The sequence below is a fragment of the Oncorhynchus keta genome, chromosome 8 (genome assembly GCF_023373465.1).
Source record: "Oncorhynchus keta strain PuntledgeMale-10-30-2019 chromosome 8, Oket_V2, whole genome shotgun sequence".
NCBI classification, from domain to species: Eukaryota; Metazoa; Chordata; class Actinopteri; order Salmoniformes; family Salmonidae; genus Oncorhynchus; species Oncorhynchus keta.
Window position 1 is genome coordinate 18029023 of NC_068428.1, and position 24268 is coordinate 18053290.

Sequence of the window (24268 nt, forward strand, 5' to 3'; positions counted from 1 at the left end):
AAAAAGTGAATATGCCTGTATCAATAACTGATGTGTGTTAACACTTACAGAGTGAGATAAAATACAGTATCATTGTTAACTAACTTTGGTGGACTCTACTTCCATTCTGCCATTTTCTAGAAAGCCGGTGGCTTATAGCATTTCTCCGAAGTGAGATATAAATTGTCAGAAGATGGGCTTCTCTCTCTGCGCTCGGCCTGTATCTCTGAGGAAATACCCTTCATTCTCCAGTGAAGTAGGAGTGAAACATGTGCCAGGGGTAGTTCAGAAACAAGACATCCACTGCAGCACTATTACTATATATTACATCTCTCTCTCTCTGCAACACTATTACTATATATTACCTCTCTCTCTCTCACTCTCTGCAACACTATTACTATATTACCTCTCTCTCTCTCTCTCTCTGCAACACTATTACTATATTACCTCTCTCTCTCTCTGCAACACTATTACTATATATTACCTCTCTCTCTCTCTCTGCAACACTATTACTATATTACCTCTCTCTCTCTCTCTCTCTGCAACACTATTACTATATTACCTCTCTCTCTCTGCAACACTATTACTATATATTACCTCTCTCTCTCTGCAACACTATTACTATATATTACCTCTCTCTCTCTGCAACACTATTACTATATTACCTCTCTCTCTCTCTGCAACACTATTACTATATATTACCTCTCTCTCTCTGCAATACTATTACTATATTACCTCTCTCTCTCTCTGCAACACTATTACTATATATTACCTCTCTCTCTCTGCAACACTATTACTATATATTACCTCTCTCTCTCTGCAATACTATTACTATATTACCTCTCTCTCTCTGCAACACTATTACTATATATTACCTCTCTCTCTCTCTGCAACACTATTACTATATTACCTCTCTCTCTCTGCAACACTATTACTATATTACCTCTCTCTCTCTCTCTGCAACACTATTACTATATTACCTCTCTCTCTCTCTGCAACACTATTACTATATTACCTCTCTCTCTCTCTCTGCAACACTATTACTATATATTACCTCTCTCTCTCTCTGCAACACTATTACTATATTACCTCTCTCTCTCTCTGCAACACTATTACTATATTACCTCTCTCTCTCTGCAACACTATTACTATATTACCTCTCTCTCTCTCTGCAACACTATTACTATATTACCTCTCTCTCTCTGCAACACTATTACTATATTACCTCTCTCTCTCTCTCTGCAACACTATTACTATATATTACCTCTCTCTCTCTCTCTCTGCAACACTATTACTATATTACCTATCTCTCTCTCTCTCTCTGCAACATTATTACTATATTACCTCTCTCTCTCTGCAACACTATTACTACATTACCTCTCTCTCTCTCTCTCTCTCTGCAATACTATTACTATATTACCTCTCTCTCTCTCTCTCTCTCTCTGCAACACTATTACTATATTACCTCTCTCTCTGCAACACTATTACTATATTACCTCTCTATCTCTCTGCAAGACTATTACTATATTACCTCTCTCTCTCTCTGCAACACTATTACGATATTACCTCTCTCTCTCTCTGCAACACTATTACTATATTACCTCTCTCTCTCTCTCTGCAACACTTTTACTATATTACCTGTCTCTCTCTCTGCAACACTATTACTATATTACCTCTCTCTCTCTGCAACACTATTACTATATTACCTCTCTCTCTGCAACACTATTACTATATTACCTCTCTCTCTCTCTCTGCAACACTATTACTATATTACCTCTCTCTCTCTGCAACACTATTACTATATTACCTCTCTCTCTCTCTCTCTCTGCAACACTATTACTATATTACCTCTCTCTCTCTCTCTCTCTCTGCAACACTATTACTATATTACCTCTCTCTCTGCAACACTATTACTATATTACCTCTCTCTCTCTCTCTCTCTGCGACACTATTACTATATTACCTCTCTCTCTCTCTGCGACACTATTACTACATTACCTCTCTCTCTCTCTGCAACACTATTACTATATTACCTCTCTCTCTCTCTCTCTCTGCAACACTATTACTATATTACCTCTCTCTCTGCGACACTATTACTACATTACCTCTCTCTCTCTCTGCAACACTATTACTATATTACCTCTCTCTCTCTCGTTCTCTGCAACACTATTACTATATTACCTCTCTCTCTGCAACACTATTACTATATTACCTCTCTCTCTCTCTGCGACACTATTACTATATTACCTCTCTCTCTCTCTGCAACACTATTACTATAGTACCTCTCTCTCTCTGCAATACTATTACTATATTACCTCTCTCTCTGCAACACTATTACTATATTACCTCTCTCTCTCTCTGCAAGACTATTACTATATTACCTCTCTCTCTCTCTGCAACACTATTACTATATTACCTCTCTCTCTCTCTGCAACACTATTACTATATTACCTCTCTCTCTGCAACACTATTACTATATTACCTCTACTCTCTCTCTCTGCAACACTATTACTATATATTACCTCTCTCTCTCTGCAACACTATTACTATATTACCTCTCTCTCTCTGCAACACTATTACTATATTACCTCTCTCTCTCTCTCTGCAACACTATTACTATATTACCTCTCTCTCTCTCTGCAACACTATTACTATATTACCTCTCTCTCTCCCTCTGCAACACTATTAATATATATTACCTCTCTCTCTCTCTGCAACACTATTACTATATTACCTCTCTCTCTCTGCAACACTATTACTATATTACCTCTCTCTCTCTCTCTGCAACACTATTACTATATTACCTCTCTCTCTCTCTGCAACACTATTACTATATTACCTCTCTCTCTCTCTCTGCAACACTATTACTATATTACCTCTCTCTCTCTGCAACACTATTACTATATTACCTCTCTCTCTCTCTCTCTGCAACACTATTACTATATTACCTCTCTCTCTCTCTGCAACACTATTACTATATTACCTCTCTCTCTCTCTCTGCAACACTATTACTATATATTACCTCTCTCTCTCTCTCTGCAACACTATTACTATATTACCCATCTCTCTCTCTCTCTCTGCAACATTATTACTATATTATCTCTCTCTCTCTGCAACACTATTACTACATTACCTCTCTCTCTCTCTCTCTCTGCAATACTATTACTATATTACCTCTCTCTCTCTCTCTCTCTCTCTCTGCAACACTATTACTATATTACCTCTCTCTCTGCAACACTATTACTATATTACCTCTCTCTCTCTCTGCAAGACTATTACTATATTACCTCTCTCTCTCTCTGCAACACTATTACGATATTACCTCTCTCTCTCTCTGCAACACTATTACTATATTACCTGTCTCTCTCTCTGCAACACTATTACTATATTACCTCTCTCTCTGCAACACTATTACTATATTACCTCTCTCTCTCTCTGCAACACTATTACTATATTACCTCTCTCTCTCTCTGCAACACTATTACTATATTACCTCTCTCTCTCTCTCTCTCTGCAACACTATTACTATATTACCTCTCTCTCTCTCTGCAACACTATTACTATATTACCTCTCTCTCTCTCTGCAACACTATTACTATATTACCTCTCTCTCTCTGCAACACTATTACTATATTACCTCTCTCTCTGCAACACTATTACTATATTACCTCTCTCTCTCTGCAACACTATTACTATATTACCTATCTCTCTCTCTGCAACACTATTACGACATTACCTCTCTCTCTCTCTGCAACACTATTACTATATTACCTGTCTCTCTCTCTCTGCAACACTATTACTATATTACCTCTCTCTCTCTCTCTGCAACACTATTACTATATTACCTCTCTCTCTCAACACTATTACTATATTACCTCTCTCTCTGCAACACTATTACTATATTACTAACACTATTACTATATTACTCTCTCTCTCTCTGCAACACTATTACTATATTACCTCTCTCTCTCTCTGCAACACTATTACTATATTACCTCTCTCTCTCTCTGCAACACTATTACTATATTACCTCTCTCTCTCTCTGCAACACTATTACTATATTACCTCTCTCTCTCTCTGCAACACTATTACTATATTACCTCTCTCTCTCTGCAACACTATTACTATATTACCTCTCTCTCTCTGCAACACTATTACTATATTACCTCTCTCTCTCTCTGCAACACTATTACTATATTACCTCTCTCTCTCTCTCTCTGCAACACTATTACTATATTACCTCTCTCTCTCTGCAACACTATTACTATATTACCTCTCTCTCTCTGCAACACTATTACTATATTACCTCTCTCTCTCTCTCTGCAACACTATTACTATATTACCTCTCTCTCTCTCTGCAACACTATTACTATATATTACCTCTCTCTCTCTCTCTGCAACACTATTACTATATTACCTCTCTCTCTCTGCAACACTATTACTATATTACCTCTCTCTCTCTGCAACACTATTACTATATTACCTCTCTCTCTGCAACACTATTACTATATTACCTCTCTCTCTCTCTGCAACACTATTACTATATTACCTCTCTCTCTCTCTCACTATTCTATCTCTCTCTGCAACACTATTACTATATTACCTCTCTCTGCAACACTATTACTATATTACCTCTCTCTCTCTCTGCAAGACTATTACTATATTACCTCTCTCTCTCTCTGCAACACTATTACTATATTACCTCTCTCTCTCTCTGCAACACTATTACTATATTACCTGTCTCTCTCTCTGCAACACTATTACTATATTACCTCTCTCTCTCTGCAACACTATTACTATATTACCTCTCTCTCTCTGCAACACTATTACTATATTACCTCTCTCTCTCTGCAACACTATTACTATATTACCTCTCTCTCTCTGCAACACTATTACTATATTACCTCTCTCTCTCTCTCTCTGCAACACTATTACTATATTACCTCTCTCTCTCTCTCTCTCTCTCTGCAACACTATTACTATATTACCTCTCTCTCTCTCTCTCTGCAACACTATTACTATATTACCTCTCTCTCTCTCTGCAACACTATTACTATATTACCTCTCTCTCTCTGCAACACTATTACTATATTACCTATCTCTCTCTCTGCAACACTATTACTATATTACCTCTCTCTCTCTCTGCAACACTATTACTATATTACCTCTCTCTCTCTCTGCAACACTATTACTATATTACCTCTCTCTCTCTCTGCAACACTATTACTATATTACCTCTCTCTCTCTCTCTCTGCAACACTATTACTATATTACCTCTCTCTCTCTGCAACACTATTACTATATTACCTCTCTCTCTCTCTCTCTCTCTCTGCAACACTATTACTATATTACCTCTCTCTCTCTCTGCAACACTATTACTATATTACCTCTCTCTCTCTCTCTGCAACACTATTACTATATTACCTCTCTCTCTCTCTCTGCAACACTATTACTATATTACCTCTCTCTCTGCAACACTATTACTATATTACCTCTCTCTCTCTCTGCAACACTATTACTATATTACCTCTCTCTCTCTCTCTCTGCAACACTATTACTATATTACCTCTCTCTCTGCAACACTATTACTATATTACCTCTCTCTCTCTCTCTGCAACACTATTACTATATTACCTCTCTCTCTCTCTCTGCAACACTATTACTATATTACCTCTCTCTGCAACACTATTACTATATTACCTCTCTCTCTCTGCAACACTATTACTATATTACCTCTCTCTCTCTCTGCAACACTATTACTATATTACCTCTCTCTCTCTCTGCAACACTATTACTATATTACCTCTCTCTCTCTCTCTGCAACACTATTACTATATTACCTCTCTCTCTCTGCAACACTATTACTATATTACCTCTCTCTCTCTCTCTGCAACACTATTACTATATTACCTCTCTCTCTCTCTGCAACACTATTACTATATTACCTCTCTCTCTGCAACACTATTACTATATTACTCTCTCTCTCTCTCTCTGCAACACTATTACTATATTACCTCTCTCTCTCTCTCTGCAACACTATTACTATATTACCTCTCTCTCTCTCTCTGCAACACTATTACTATATTACCTCTCTCTCTCTCTCTGCAACACTATTACTATATTACCTCTCTCTCTGCGACACTATTACTACATTACCTCTCTCTCTCTCTCTGCAACACTATTACTATATTACCTCTCTCTCTCTCTCTCTGCAACACTATTACTATATTACCTCTCTCTCTCTGCAACACTATTACTATATTACCTCTCTCTCTCTCTGCAACACTATTACTATATTACCTCTCTCTCTCTCTGCAACACTATTACTATATTACCTCTCTCTCTGCAACACTATTACTATATTACCTCTCTCTCTGCAACACTATTACTATATTACCTCTCTCTCTCTGCAACACTATTACTATATTACCTCTCTCTCTGCAACACTATTACTATATTACCTCTCTCTCTCTCTCTCTGCAACACTATTACTATATTACCTCTCTCTCTGCAACACTATTACTATATTACCTCTCTCTCTCTCTCTGCAACACTATTACTATATTACCTCTCTCTCTCTCTCTGCAACACTATTACTATATTACCTCTCTCTCTCTCTCAACACTATTACTATATTACCTCTCTCTCTCTCTGCAACACTATTACTATATTACCTCTCTCTCTCTCTGCAACACTATTACTATATTACCTCTCTCTCTCTGCAACACTATTACTATATTACCTCTCTCTCTCTCTGCAACACTATTACTATATTACCTCTCTCTCTCTCTGCAACACTATTACTATATTACCTCTCTCTCTCTCTGCAACACTATTACTATATTACCTCTCTCTCTCTCTATCTCTCTCTCTGCAACACTATTACTATATTACCTCTCTCTCTCTCTGCAACACTATTACTATATTACCTCTCTCTCTCTGCAACACTATTACTATATTACCTCTCTCTCTCTCTCTGCAACACTATTACTATATTACCTCTCTCTCTCTGCAACACTATTACTATATTACCTCTCTCTCTCTCTGCAACACTATTACTATATTACCTCTCTCTCTCTCTCTGCAACACTATTACTATATTACCTCTCTCTCTCTCTCTGCAACACTATTACTATATTACCTCTCTCTCTGCAACACTATTACTATATTACCTCTCTCTCTCTCTCTGCAACACTATTACTATATTACCTCTCTCTCTCTCTCTCTCTCTCTCTGCAACACTATTACTATATTACCTCTCTCTCTCTGCAACACTATTACTATATTACCTCTCTCTCTCTGCAACACTATTACTATATTACCTCTCTCTCTCTCTCTGCAACACTATTACTATATTACCTCTCTCTCTCTGCAATACTATTACTATATTACCTCTCTCTCTGCAACACTATTACTATATTACCTCTCTCTCTCTCTGCAACACTATTACAACACTATTACTATATTACCTCTCTCTCTCTGCAACACTATTACTATATTACCTCTCTCTCTGCAACACTATTACTATATTACCTCTCTCTCTCTGCAACACTATTACTATATTACCTCTATATTACTCTCTCTGCAACACTATTACTATATTACCTCTCTCTCTCTCTGCAACACTATTACTATATTACCTCTCTCTCTCTCTGCAACACTATTACTATATTACTCTCTCTCTCTCTGCAACACTATTACTATATTACCTATTACTCTCTCTCTGCAACACTATTACTATATTACCTCTCTCTCTCTGCAACACTATTACTATATTACCTCTCTCTCTCTGCAACACTATTACTGCAACACTATTACTATCCTCTCTCTCTCTCTGCAACACTATTACTATATTACCTCTCTCTCTCTCTCTCTGCAACACTATTACTATATTACCTCTCTCTCTCTCTCTGCAACACTATTACTATATTACCTCTCTCTCTCTGCAACACTATTACTATATTACCTCTCTCTCTGCAACACTATTACTATATTACCTCTCTCTCTCTGCAACACTATTACTATATTACCTCTCTCTCTCTGCAGCACTATTACTATATTACCTCTCTCTCTCTCTCTGCAACACTATTACTATATTACCTCTCTCTCTCTCTGCAACACTATTACTATATTACCTCTCTCTCTCTCTCTGCGACACTATTACTACATTACCTCTCTCTCTGCAACACTATTACTATATTACCTCTCTCTCTCTCTCTCTGCAACACTATTACTATATTACCTCTCTCTCTCTGCAGCACTATTACTATATTACCTGTCTCTCTCTGCAACACTATTACTATATTACCTCTCTCTCTCTCTCTGCGACACTATTACTATATTACCTCTCTCTCTGCAACACTATTACTATATTACCTCTCTCTCTCTCTCTCTGCAACACTATTACTATATTACCTCTCTCTCTGCAACACTATTACTATATTACCTCTCTCTCTCTCTGCAACACTATTACTATATTACCTCTCTCTCTCTCTGCAACACTATTACTATATTACCTCTCTCTCTCTGCAACACTATTACTATATTACCTCTCTCTCTCTCTCTGCAACACTATTACTATATTACCTCTCTCTCTCTCTCTGCAACACTATTACTATATTACCTCTCTCTCTCTGCAACACTATTACTATATTACCTCTCTCTCTCTCTCTCTGCAACACTATTACTATATTACCTCTCTCTCTGCAACACTATTACTATATTACCTCTCTCTCTCTCTCTGCAACACTATTACTATATTACCTCTCTCTCTCTCTCTCTGCAACACTATTACTATATTACCTCTCTCTCTGCGACACTATTACTACATTACCTCTCTCTCTCTCTCTGCAACACTATTACTATATTACCTCTCTCTCTCTCTGCAACACTATTACTATATATTACCCCTCTCTCTCTCTGCAACACTATTACTATATATTACCTCTCTCTCTCTCTGCAACACTATTACTATATATTATCTCTCTCTCTGCAACACTATTACTATATTACCTCTCTCTCTCTGCAACACTATTACTATATTACCTCTCTCTCTCTGCAACACTATTACTATATTACCTCTCTCTCTCTGCAACACTATTACTATATTACCTCTCTCTCTCTGCAACACTATTACTATATTACTATATCTCTCTCTCTCTGCAACACTATTACTATATTACCTCTCTCTCTGCAACACTATTACTATATTACTCTGCAACACTATTACTATATTACCTCTCTCTCTCTCTCTCTCTCTCTCTGCAACACTATTACTATATTACCTCTCTCTCTCTGCAACACTATTACTATATTACCTCTCTCTCTCTCTCTGCAACACTATTACTATATTACCTCTCTCTCTCTGCAACACTATTACTATATTACCTCTCTCTCTCCTCTGCAACACTATTACTATATTACCTCTCTCTCTCTCTGCTCTGCAACACTATTACTATATTACTCTCTCTCTCTCTGCAACACTATTACTATATTACCTCTCTCTCTCTCTGCAACACTATTACTATATTACCTCTCTCTCTCTCTGCAACACTATTACTATATTACCTCTCTCTCTCTCTCTCTCTCTCTCTCTGCAACACTATTACTATATTACCTCTCTCTCTCTCTGCAACACTATTACTATATTACCTCTCTCTCTCTCTCTGCAACACTATTACTATATTACCTCTCTCTCTCTCTGCAACACTATTACTATATTACCTCTCTCTCTCTCTGCAACACTATTACTATATTACCTCTCTCTCTCTCTCTCTCTGCAACACTATTACTATATTACCTCTCTCTCTCTCTGCAACACTATTACTATATTACCTCTCTCTCTCTCTCAACACTATTACTATATTACCTCTCTCTCTCTCTCTGCAACACTATTACTATATTACCTCTCTCTCTCTCTCTCTCTCTCTGCAACACTATTACTATATTACCTCTCTCTCTGCAACACTATTACTATATTACCTCTCTCTCTCTCTGCAACACTATTACTATATTACCTCTCTCTCTCTCTGCAACACTATTACTATATTACCTCTCTCTCTCTCTGCAACACTATTACTATATTACCTCTCTCTCTCTCTCTGCAACACTATTACTATATTACCTCTCTCTCTCTGCAACACTATTACTATATTACCTCTCTCTCTCTCTGCAACACTATTACTATATTACCTCTCTCTCTCTGCAACACTATTACTATATTACCTCTCTCTCTCTCTCTCTGCAACACTATTACTATATTACCTCTCTCTCTGCAACACTATTACTATATTACCTCTCTCTCTCTCTGCAACACTATTACTATATTACCTCTCTCTCTCTCTGCAACACTATTGCGATATTACCTCTCTCTCTCTGCAACTATTACTATATTACCCTCTGCTGCAACACTATTACTATATTACCTCTCTCTCTCTGCAACACTATTACTATATTACCTCTCTCTCTCTCTGCAACACTATTACTATATTACCTCTCTCTCTCTCTGCAACACTATTACTATATTACCTCTCTCTCTCTGCAACACTATTACTATATTACCTCTCTCTCTCTCTGCAACACTATGACTATATTACCTCTCTCTCTCTGCAACACTATTACTATATTACTTGTCTCTCTCTGCAACACTATTACTATATTACCTCTCTCTCTCTCTCTCTCTCTCTGCAACACTATTACTATATTACCTACTCTCTCTCTCTCTCTGCGACACTATTACTATATTACCTCTCTCTCTCTCTCTGCAACACTATTACTATATTACCTCTCTCTCTCTCTCTCTGCAACACTATTACTATATTACCTCTCTCTCTCTCTGCAACACTATTACTATATTATCTCTCTCTCTCTCTGCAACACTATTACTATATTACCTCTCTCTCTCTCTGCAACACTATTACTATATTACCTCTCTCTCTCTCTCTGCAACACTATTACTATATTACCTCTCTCTCTCTGCAACACTATTACTATATTACCTCTCTCTCTCTCTCTCTCTCTCTCTCTCTGCAACACTATTACTATATTACCTCTCTCTCTCTCTCTCTGCAACACTATTACTATATTACCTCTCTCTCTCTCTGCAACACTATTACTATATTACCTCTCTCTCTCTCTGCAACACTATTACTATATTACCTCTCTCTCTCTCTGCAACACTATTACTATATTACCTCTCTCTCTCTCTGCAACACTATTACTATATTACCTCTCTCTCTGCAACACTATTACTATATTACCTCTCTCTCTGCAACACTATTACTATATTACCTCTCTCTCTCTCTGCAACACTATTACTATATTACCTCTCTCTCTGCAACACTATTACTATATTACCTCTCTCTCTCTCTGCAACACTATTACTATATTACCTCTCTCTCTCTGCAACACTATTACTATATTACCTCTCTCTCTGCAACACTATTACTATATTACCTCTCTCTCTCTCTGCAACACTATTACTATATTACCTTCTCTCTCTCTGCAACACTATTACTATATTACCTCTCTCTCTCTGCAACACTATTACTATATTACCTCTCTCTCTCTCTGCAACACTATTACTATATTACCTCTCTCTCTCTGCAACACTATTACTATATTACCTCTCTCTCTCTCTGCAACACTATTACTATATTACCTCTCTCTCTCTCTGCAACACTATTACTATATTACCTCTCTCTCTCTCTGCAACACTATTACTATATTACCTCTCTCTCTGCAACACTATTACTATATTACCTCTCTCTCTCTCTGCAACACTATTACTATATTACCTCTCTCTCTCTGCAACACTATTACTATATTACCCTCTCTCTCTCTGCAACACTATTACTATATTACCTCTCTCTCTCTCTCTGCAACACTATTACTATATTACTCTCTCTCTCTCTCTCTCTCTGCAACACTATTACTATATTACCTCTCTCTCTGCAACACTATTACTATATTACCTCTCTCTCTCTCTCTGCAACACTATTACTATATTACCTCTCTCTCTCTCTGCAACACTATTACTATATTACCTCTCTCTCTCTCTGCAACACTATTACTATATTACCTCTCTCTCTCTCTGCAACACTATTACTATATTACCTCTCTCTCTGCAACACTATTACTATCATTACCTCTCTCTCTCTCTCTGCAACACTATTACTATATTACCTCTCTCTCTCTCTCTGCAACACTATTACTATATTACCTCTCTCTCTGCAACACTATTACTATATTACCTCTCTCTCTCTGCAACACTATTACTATATTACCTCTCTCTCTCTCTGCTGTATTACTATATTACCTCTCTCTCTCTGCAGTATCTACTCTCTGCAGCACTATTACTCCTCTCTCTCTGCAACACTATTACTATATTACCTCTCTCTCTCTCTGCAACACTATTACTATATTACCTCTCTCTCTCTCTGCAACACTATTACTATATTACCTCTCTCTCTCTCTGCAACACTATTACTATATTACCTCTCTTCTCTCTGCAACACTATTACTATATTACCTCTCTCTCTGCAACACTATTACTATTTACTCTCTCTCTGCAACACTATTACTATATTACCTCTCTCTCTGCAACACTATTACTATATTACCTCTCTCTCTCTCTCTGCAACACTATTACTATATTACCTCTCTCTCTGCAACACTATTACTATATTACCTCTCTCTCTCTGCAACACTATTACTATATTACCTCTCTCTCTCTGCAACACTATTACTATATTACCTCTCTCTCTCTGCAACACTATTACTATATTACCTCTCTCTCTCTGCAACACTATTACTATATTACCTCTCTCTCTCTCTGCAACACTATTACTATATTACCTCTCTCTCTCTCTCTGCAACACTATTACTATATTACCTCTCTCTCTCTGCAACACTATTACTATATTACCTCTCTCTCTCTGCAACACTATTACTATATTACCTCTCTCTCTCTGCAACACTATTACTATATTACCTCTCTCTCTCTCTCTGCAACACTATTACTATATTACCTCTCTCTCTGCAACACTATTACTATATTACCTCTCTCTCTCTGCAACACTATTACTATATTACCTCTCTCTCTCTCTGCAACACTATTACTATATTACCTCTCTCTCTCTCTGCAACACTATTACTATATTACCTCTCTCTCTCTGCAACACTATTACTATATTACTCTCTCTCTCTGCAACACTATTACTATATTACCTCTCTCTCTCTCTCTGCAACACTATTACTATATTACCTCTCTCTCTCTGCAACACTATTACTATATTACCTCTCTCTCTGCAACACTATTACTATATTACCTCTCTCTCTCTGCAACACTATTACTATATTACCTCTCTCTCTCTGCAACACTATTACTATATTACCTCTCTCTCTCTCTGCAACACTATTACTATATTACCTCTCTCTCTCTCTGCAACACTATTACTATATATTACCTCTCTCTCTCTCTGCAACACTATTACTATATATTACCTCTCTCTCTCTCTGCAACACTATTACTATATATTACCTCTCTCTGCAACACTATTACTATATTACCTCTCTCTCTCTGCAACACTATTACTATATTACCTATCTCTCTCTGCAACACTATTACTATATTACCTCTCTCTCTCTCTGCAACACTATTACTATATTACCTCTCTCTCTCTGCAACACTATTACTATATTACCTCTCTCTCTGCAACACTATTACTATATTACCTCTCTCTCTCTCTCTGCAACACTATTACTATATTACCTCTCTCTCTCTGCAACACTATTACTATATTACCTCTCTCTCTCTGCAATACTATTACTATATTACCTCTCTCTCTCTCTCTCTCTCTGCAACACTATTACTATATTACCTCTCTCTCTGCAACACTATTACTATATTACCTCTCTCTCTCTCTCTGCGACACTATTACTATATTACCTCTCTCTCTCTCTGCAACACTATTACTATATTACCTCTCTCTCTCTCTGCAACACTATTACTATAGTACCTCTCTCTCTCTGCAATACTATTACTATATTACCTCTCTCTCTGCAACACTATTACTATATTACCTCTCTCTCTCTGCAACACTATTACTATATTACCTCTCTCTCTCTGCAACACTATTACTATATTACCTCTCTCTCTCTCTCTGCAACACTATTACTATATTACCTCTCTCTCTCTGCAACACTATTACTATATTACCTCTCTCTCTCTCTCTGCAACACTATTACTATATTACCCTCTCTCTCTCTGCAACACTATTACTATATTACCTTACTCTCTCTCTCTGCAACACTATTACTATATTACCTCTCTCTCTCTGCAACACTATTACTATATTACCTCTCTCTGCAACACTATTACTATATTACCTCTCTCTCTCTCTGCAACACTATTACTATATTACCTCTCTCTCTCTGCAACACTATTACTATATTACCTCTCTCTCTCTCTGCAACACTATTACTATATTACTATATTACCTCTATATTACTCTCTCTCTGCAACACTATTACTATATTACCTCTCTCTCTGCAACACTATTACTATATTACCTCTCTCTCTCTCTGCAACACTATTACTATATTACCTATATTACTATATTACCTCTCTCTCTGCAACACTATTACTATATTACTCTCTCTCTCTCTGCAACACTATTACTATATTACCTCTCTCTCTCTGCAACACTATTACTATATTACCTCTCTCTCTCTGCAACACTATTACTATATTACCTCTCTCTGCAACACTATTACTATATTACTATATATCTCTGCAACACTATTACTATATTACCTCTCTCTCTCTGCAACACTATTACTATATTACCTCTCTCTCTCTGCAACACTATTACTATATTACTATATTACTCCTCTCTCTCTGCAACACTATTACTATATTACCTATCTCTCTCTCTGCAACACTATTACTATATTACCTCTCTCTCTCTCAACACTATTACTATATTACCTCTCTCTCTCTCTCTGCAACACTATTACTATATTACCTCTACTGCAACTCTCTCTCTCTGCAACACTACTACTATTACTATATTACCTCTCTCTCTCTCTGCAACACTATTACTATATTACCTCTCTCTCTCTCTGCAACACTATTACTATATTACCTCTCTCTCTCTCTCTGCAACACTATTACTATATTACCTCTCTCTCTCTCTCTGCAACACTATTACTATATTACCTCTCTCTCTCTCTCTCTGCAACACTATTACTATATTACCTCTCTCTCTCTGCAACACTATTACTATATTACCTCTCTCTCTCTCTGCAACACTATTACTATATTACCTCTCTCTCTCTCTGCAACACTATTACTATATTACCTCTCTCTCTCTGCAACACTATTACTATATTACCTCTCTCTCTCTGCAACACTATTACTATATTACCTCTCTCTCTCTCTCTCTGCAACACTATTACTATATTACCTCTCTCTCTGCAACACTATTACTATATTACCTCTCTCTCTCTCTGCAACACTATTACTATATTACCTCTCTCTCTCTGCAACACTATTACTATTACTATATTACCTCTCTCTCTCTCTGCAACACTATTACTATATTACCTCTCTCTCTCTGCAACTCTCTCTGCAACACTATTACTATATTACCTCTCTCTCTCTCTCTGCAACACTATTACTATATTACCTATCTCTCTCTCTGCAACACTATTACTATATTACCTCTCTCTCTCTCTCTGCAACACTATTACTATATTACCTCTCTCTCTCTGCAACACTATTACTATATTACCTCTCTCTCTCTCTGCAACACTATTACTATATTACCTACTCTGCTTCTCTCTCTCTCTACTCTGCAACACTATCTGCAACACTATTACTATCTTACACTATTACTCTCTCTCTCTCTCTGCAACACTATTACTATATTACCTCTCTCTCTCTCTGCAACACTATTACTATATTACCTCTCTCTCTGCAACACTATTACTATATTACCTCTCTCTCTCTCTGCAACACTATTACTATATTACCTCTCTCTCTCTGCAACACTATTACTATATTACCTCTATCTCTCTCTCTCTGCAACACTATTACTATATTACCTCTCTCTCTCTGCAACACTATTACTATATTACACTCCCTCTCTCTCTCTCTGCAACACTATTACTATATTACTCTCTCTCTCTCTGCATATTACCTCTCTCTCTCTCTCTGCAACACTATTACTATATTACCTCTCTCTCTCTGCAACACTATTACTATATTACCTCTCTCTCTGCAACACTATTACTATATTACCTCTCTCTCTCTCTGCAACACTATTACTATATTACCTCTCTCTCTCTCTCTCTCTGCAACACTATTACTATATTATTACTCTCTTACAACACTATTACTATATTACTCTCTCTCTCTGCAACACTATTACTATATATTACCTCTCTCTCTCTCTGCAACACTATTACTATATATTACCTCTCTCTCTCTGCAACACTATTACTATATTACCTCTCTCTCTCTCTGCAACACTATTACTGTATTACCTCTCTCTCTCTGCAACACTATTACTTTATTACCTCTCTCTCTCTGCAACACTATTACTATATTACCTCTCTCTCTCTCTGCAAGACTATTACTATATTACCTCTCTCTCTCTCTGCAACACTATTACTATATTACCTCTCTCTCTCTCTGCAACACTATTACTATATTACCTCTCTCTCTGCAACACTATTACTATATTACCTCTCTCTCTCTGCAACACTATTACTATATTACCTCTCTCTCTGCAACACTATTACTATATTACCTCTCTCTCTCTCTCTGCAACACTATTACTATATTACCTCTCTCTCTCTGCAACACTATTACTATATTACCTCTCTCTCTCTCTGCAACACTATTACTATATATTACCTCTCTCTCTCTGCAACACTATTACTATATTACCTCTCTCTCTCTGCAACACTATTACTATATTACCTCTCTCTCTCTGCAACACTATTACTATATTACCTCTCTCTCTCTCTCTGCAACACTATTACTATATTACCTCTCTCTCTCTCTGCAACACTATTACTATATTACCTCTCTCTCTCTGCAGCACTATTACTATATTACCTGTCTCTCTCTGCAACACTATTACTATATTACCTCTCTCTCTCTCTCTCTCTCTCTCTGCGACACTATTACTATATTACCTCTCTCTCTCTCTCTCTGCAACACTATTACTATATTACTAACACTATTACTACATTACCTACCTCTCTCTCTCTCTGCAACACTATTACTATATTACCTCTCTCTCTCTCTCTCAACACTATTACTATATTACCTGTCTCTCTCTGCAACACTATTACTATATTACCTCTCTCTCTCTCTGCAACACTATTACTATATTACCTCTCTCTCTCTGCAACACTATTACTATATTACCTCTCTCTCTCTGCAACACTATTACTATATTACCTCTCTCTCTCTCTGCAACACTATTACTATATTACTATATTACCTCTCTCTCTGCAACACTATTACTATATTACCTCTCTCTCTCTCTCTCTCTGCGACACTATTACTATATTACCTCTCTCTCTCTCTGCAACACTATTACTATATTACCTCTCTCTCTCTGCAACACTATTACTATATTACCTCTCTCTCTCTCTGCAACACTATTACTATATTACCTCTCTCTCTCTGCAACACTATTACTTACAACACTATTACTATATTACTCTCTCTCTCTCTGCAACACTATTACTATATTACCTCTCTCTCTCTGCAACACTATTACTATATTACCTCTCTCTCTCTCTCTGCAACACTATTACTATATTACCTCTCTCTCTCTCTGCAACACTATTACTATATATTACCCCTCTCTCTCTCTGCAACACTATTACTATATATTACCTCTCTCTCTCTCTGCAACACTATTACTATATATTACCTCTCTCTGCAACACTATTACTATATTACCTCTCTCTCTCTCTGCAACACTATTACTATATTACCTCTCTCTCTCTGCAACACTATTACTATATTACCTCTCTCTCTCTGCAACACTATTACTATATTACCTCTCTCTCTCTCTGCAACACTATTACTATATTACCTCTCTCTCTGCTGCAACTACTTACTATATTACCTCTCTCTCTCTGCAACACTATTACTATATTACCTCTCTCTGCAACACTATTACTATATTACCTCTCTCTGCAACACTATTACTATATTACCTCTCTCTCTCTCTGCAACACTATTACTATATTACCTCTCTCTCTCTGCAACACTATTACTATATTACCTCTCTCTCTCTCTGCAACACTATTACTATATTACCTCTCTCTCTCTCTGCAACACTATTACTATATTACCTCTCTCTCTCTGCAACACTATTACTATATTACCTCTCTCTCTCTCTGCAACACTATTACTATATTACCTCTCTCTCTCTCTGCAACACTATTACTATATTACCTCTCTCTCTCTGCAATACTATTACTATATTACCTCTCTCTCTCTCTGCAACACTATTACTATATTACCTCTCTCTCTCTCTGCAACACTATTACTATATTACCTCTCTCTCTGCAACACTATTACTATATTACCTCTCTCTCTCTGCAACACTATTACTATATTACCTCTCTCTCTCTGCAACACTATTACTATATTACCTCTCTCTCTCTGCAACACTATTACTATATTACCTCTCTCTCTCTGCAACACTATTACTATATTACCTCTCTCTCTGCAACACTATTACTATATTACCTCTCTCTCTCTCTCTATTACTAACACTATTACTATATTACCTTCTCTCTCTGCAACACTATTACTATATTACCTCTCTCTCTCTGCAACACTATTACTATATTACCTCTCTCTCTCTCTGCAACACTATTACTATATTACCTCTCTCTCTCTGCAATACTATTACTATATTACCTCTCTCTCTCTGCAACACTATTACTATATTACCTCTCTCTCTCTGCAACACTATTACTATATTACCTCTCTCTCTGCAACACTATTACTATATTACCTCTCTCTCTCTGCAACACTATTACTATATTACCTCTCTCTCTCTGCAACACTATTACTATATTACCTCTCTCTCTGCAACACTATTACTATATTACCTCTCTCTCTCTCTGCAACACTATTACTATATTACCTCTCTCTCTCTCTGCAACACTATTACTATATTACCTCTCTCTCTCTCTGCAACACTATTACTATATATTACCCCTCTCTCTCTCTGCAACACTATTACTATATTACCTCTCTCTCTCTCTCAACACTATTACTATATTACCTCTGCAACACTATTACTATATTACCTCTCTCTCTCTCTGCAACACTATTACTATATTACCTCTCTCTCTCTGCAACACTATTACTATATTACCTCTCTCTCTCTGCAACACTATTACTGCAACACTATTACTATATTACCTCTCTCTCTCTCTATATGCAACACTATTACTATATTACCTCTCTCTCTCTGCAACACTATTACTATATTACCTCTCTCTCTCTCTCTGCAACACTATTACTATATTATTCTGCAACACTATTACTCTCTCAACACTATTACTATATTACCTCTCTCTCTGCAACACTATTACTATATTACCTCTCTCTCTCTCTGCAACACTATTACTATATTACCTCTCTCTCTCTCTGCAACACTATTACTATATTACCTCTCTCTCTCTCTGCAACACTATTACTATATTACCTCTCTCTCTCTCTGCAACACTATTACTATATTACCTCTCTCTCTCTCTGCAACACTATTACTATATTACCTCTCTCTCTCTGCAACACTATTACTATATTACCTCTCTCTCTCTCTCTGCAACACTATTACTATATTACCTCTCTCTCTCTCTGCAACACTATTACTATATTACCTGCAACACTATTACTATATTACCTCTCTCTCTCTCTGCAACACTATTACTATATTACCTCTCTCTCTCTGCAACACTATTACTATATTACCTCTCTCTCTTTCTCTCTCTCTGCAACACTATTACTATATTACCTCTCTCTCTCTGCAACACTATTACTATATTACCTCTCTCTCTCTCTCTGCAACACTATTACTATATTACCTCTCTCTCTCTGCAACACTATTACTATATTACCTCTCTCTCTCTCTGCAACACTATTACTATATTACCTCTCTCTCTCTCTGCAACACTATTACTATATTACCTCTCTCTCTCTCTGCAACACTATTACTATATTACCTCTCTCTCTCTCTGCAACACTATTACTATATTACCTCTCTCTCTCTCTCTGCAACACTATTACTATATTACCTCTCTCTCTCTCTGCAACACTATTACTATATTACCTCTCTCTCTGCAACACTATTACTATATTACCTCTCTCTCTCTCTCTGCAACACTATTACTATATTACCTCTCTCTCTCTCTGCAACACTATTACTATATTACCTCTGCAACACTATTACTCTCTCTCTCTCTCTGCAACACTATTACTATATTACCTCTCTCTCTCTGCAACACTATTACTATATTACCTCTCTCTCTCTCTGCAACACTATTACTATATTACCTCTCTCTCTCTGCAACACTATTACTATATTACCTGTCTCTCTCTCTCTGCAACACTATTACTATATTACCTCTCTCTCTCTCTGCAACACTATTACTATATTACCTCTCTCTCTCTGCAACACTATTACTATATTACCTCTCTCTCTCTCTCTCTCTGCAACACTATTACTATATTACCTCTCTCTCTCTCTCTGCAACACTATTACTATATTACCTCTCTCTCTCTCTGCAACACTATTACTATATTACCTCTCTCTCTCTCTGCAACACTATTACTATATTACCTCTCTCTCTCTCTGCAACACTATTACTATATTACCTCTCTCTCTCTGCAACACTATTACTATATTACCTCTCTCTCTCTCTGCAACACTATTACTATATTACCTCTCTCTCTCTGCAACACTATTACTATATTACCTCTCTCTCTCTCTGCAACACTATTACTATATTACCTCTCTCTCTCTGCAACACTATTACTATATTACCTCTCTCTCTCTCTGCAACACTATTACTATATTACCTCTCTCTCTCTGCAACACTATTACTATATTACCTCTCTCTCTCTGCAACACTATTACTATATTACCTCTCTCTCTCTGCAACACTATTACTATATTACCTCTCTCTCTCTCTGCAACACTATTACTATATTACCTCTCTCTCTCTCTGCAACACTATTACTATATATTACCTCTCTCTCTCTCTGCAACACTATTACTATATATTACCTCTCTCTCTCTCTGCAACACTATTACTATATTACCTCTCTCTCTCTGCAACACTATTACTATATTACCTCTCTCTCTCTCTGCAACACTATTACTATATTACCTCTCTCTCTCTCTGCAACACTATTACTATATTACCTCTCTCTCTCTGCAACACTATTACTATATTACCTCTCTCTCTCTGCAACACTATTACTATATTACCTCTCTCTCTGCAACACTATTACTATATTACCTCTCTCTCTCTGCAACACTATTACTATATTACCTCTCTCTCTCTGCAACACTATTACTATATTACCTCTCTCTCTCTCTGCAACACTATTACTATATTACCTCTCTCTCTCTGCAACACTATTACTATATTACCTCTCTCTCTCTGCAACACTATTACTATATTACCTCTCTCTCTCTGCAACACTATTACTATATTACCTACCTCTATATTACTCTCTCTCTGCAACACTATTACTATATTACCTCTCTCTCTCTCTGCAACACTATTACTATATTACCTCTCTCTCTGCAACACTATTACTATATTACCTCTCTCTCTCTCTGCAACACTATTACTATATTACCTCTCTCTCTCTGCAACACTATTACTCAACACTCTCTGCAACACTATTACTATATTACCTCTCTCTGCAACACTATTACTATATTACCTCTCTCTGCAACACTATTACTATATTACCTCCCTCCCTCCCTCCCTCCAATCAGTGATGGAGGTCGCCAGGAAACATTACATAAACCTCTGAGATATAGATATATATAAAATTCAACCATTTTTGGTATTATAACTCTGAGCTCACACACACACACACACACACACACACACACACACACACACACACACACACACACACACACACACACACACACACACACACACACACACACACACACACACAACACACACCTGTGCTCAAGAGCTCTGGGCAACCCCCACATCCCTCACCTCTCTCAGGGCTGGGCTGGGTTAATGCATACTGACAGCATAGAGCAGTGCAGAGTAGTGCAGCACATTGCTTACATAACGTTAGCAGCTGCTGTCTGACTGGGGTGGAGGGCAACACACCACACTGGCTCTTCTGGGACACACACTGGAGTCAAACTGTGTGTGTGCGTGTGTGTGTGTGTGTGTGTGTGTGTGTGTGTGTGTGTGTGTGTGTGTGTGTGTGTGTGTGTGTGTGTGTGTGTGTGTGTGTGTGTGTGTGTGTGTGTGTGTGTGTGTGTGTGTGTGTGTGTGTGTGTGTGTGTGTGTGTGTGTGTGTGTGTGTGTGTTATGTATAGATAGTGTATCTAGAGGGGGATCAGAAAGAGGAGTGGAGGGGATTAATCCACAAGTAAACAAACCACATAATCAGCTGCAATGTTTTTTTTCCCCCGACCTGGAGTGGGGAGAAATATTTCCTTGTCCTTTTCCCCACTATCTGGAATCTGGGACCGGTGGTCTTATTGGGCCTGATGTGTTCTCTCAGAGCTCCACCGCTGTGACAGAGCTCTCGAAGGGCTCTCATATGAACATAACTACCAAGCACCTACTGTGGTGGTAAAACATGGCTTCTAGTGGGCCAGGCCAGGAGCTGAGACAACTCTGGGTCCGACTGTACTCTACTACTCTACCAGGTCCCAGGAAGAAGCAAGGTATACAGCTCGAATAGTCTGCAGCCTCTAAACAGAGCAAAACTGACAAACAGTAGGAAAAGAGAATAAAGCCTCTACGACATTAAGATTAACCGCACAGGAAAAGGAAACCAACAGTCTCCAGCCTCCTCGGGCCACATCAACGCACCAGGAAACTGACGTGAGCTTAGTCAACATCCTCTTTCGTCACCTAGCACTGCTCCTGTGAGTTTACAGGGCAGTCAGAAACAACCAGGGAATGTTATAGGCTTCTGTTCTGTTCTTTGGAGAAAGTTTATTTGGCTCCGGCAGAAATCTGTCGTCTGTGGAGCGTTCATGGGAGACCCGACAAAGGTGAGGCATTGTCAGGCTGAATGGAGCACTGTCTGTATTGTCAGGGTACAAGTTCAGCTGTCACAACTGACTTCAGCTCTTGGAAATGTTAAAACTTCAAGCCCGTCCATCTGTGGGCAACAGTCAGGCTACAATATTACTGAATGATAGAAGCTCCTCTTGGTTAGGAACAGTTTGCTCACGCTGCAAAACCATACTGCACTTTCTATCAACAGCTCCTATTGTCACACCCTGACCATAGTTTGCTTTGTATGTTTCTATGTTTTGGTTGGTCAGGGTGTGATCTGAATGGGCATTCTATGTTGGATGTCTTGTTTGTCTATTTCTATGTCTGGCCTGATATGGTTCTCAATCAGAGGCAGGTGTTAGTCATTGTCTCTGATTGGGAACCATATTTAGGTAGCCTGGGTTTCACTGTGTGTTTGTGGGTGATTGTTCCTGTCTCGGTGTTTTGCACCAGATAGGACTGTTTTAGGTTTTCGCACGTTTGTTGTTTTGTTAGTTTATTCGTGTACAGTTTCTTTATTAAAGTACAATGAATAACAACCACGCTGCATTTTGGTCCGCCTCTACTTCACCTAAAGAAAACCGTTACACCTATTCAGCTCACCTCACTGCATGATCATATTCCTCAGCCTCTGTTTAATTACAGCCAGCAGTAATGTGTGAAATAAGTTTGAAAAACCGGACAATTTCAAATCACCTCTTCCAAAGGTTTCAACACGTGCTACACACACCGACACAAAATGTATTTTTTGCCCATTTATATTCCATTTCAGCTGCAAATGACCGGACGCAGGTCTATTTTAGGGGGGAGAGCGAGAGAGAGAGAATAGGTGAAGAAGTATAGCAGTTTTTAATACCACCATTAATGTGGCCATGAAAGGGCCACCCTAGAGCCCTGTCCTCTTCCTCCTTGGGCCCTGAGGCCCCCCAGCCAGGAATGCCCCCTCAGCTGATGGACCGGCAGCCAG

The 24268-nt window shown here is 37.8% G+C and overlaps 1 long non-coding RNA gene across 1 annotated transcript; it reads right to left on the reverse strand.

Moving 5' to 3' along the window:
* Positions 1 to 350: 350 nt before the first annotated feature.
* Positions 351 to 21987, reverse strand: LOC127931354 (uncharacterized). The gene is made up of 36 exons (XR_008140778.1): positions 21951 to 21987; positions 20511 to 21750; positions 18834 to 19064; positions 18361 to 18663; positions 17753 to 17933; positions 17527 to 17637; positions 17037 to 17184; positions 16967 to 16999; positions 16423 to 16729; positions 15342 to 15477; positions 13751 to 14094; positions 13244 to 13410; positions 12569 to 12766; positions 11921 to 12093; positions 11503 to 11774; positions 10872 to 11066; positions 10171 to 10308; positions 9547 to 9745; positions 8924 to 9090; positions 8706 to 8888; positions 7913 to 8357; positions 7482 to 7547; positions 7339 to 7371; positions 6654 to 6791; positions 6068 to 6244; positions 5367 to 5508; positions 5042 to 5146; positions 4682 to 4850; positions 4583 to 4646; positions 3617 to 3826; positions 3201 to 3371; positions 2161 to 2395; positions 1754 to 2053; positions 1511 to 1582; positions 1034 to 1204; positions 351 to 751 (listed from the first exon to the last, which is right to left on the reverse strand). It is a non-coding gene; the product is annotated as an uncharacterized LOC127931354 (long non-coding RNA).
* Positions 21988 to 24268: the final 2281 nt, after the last annotated feature.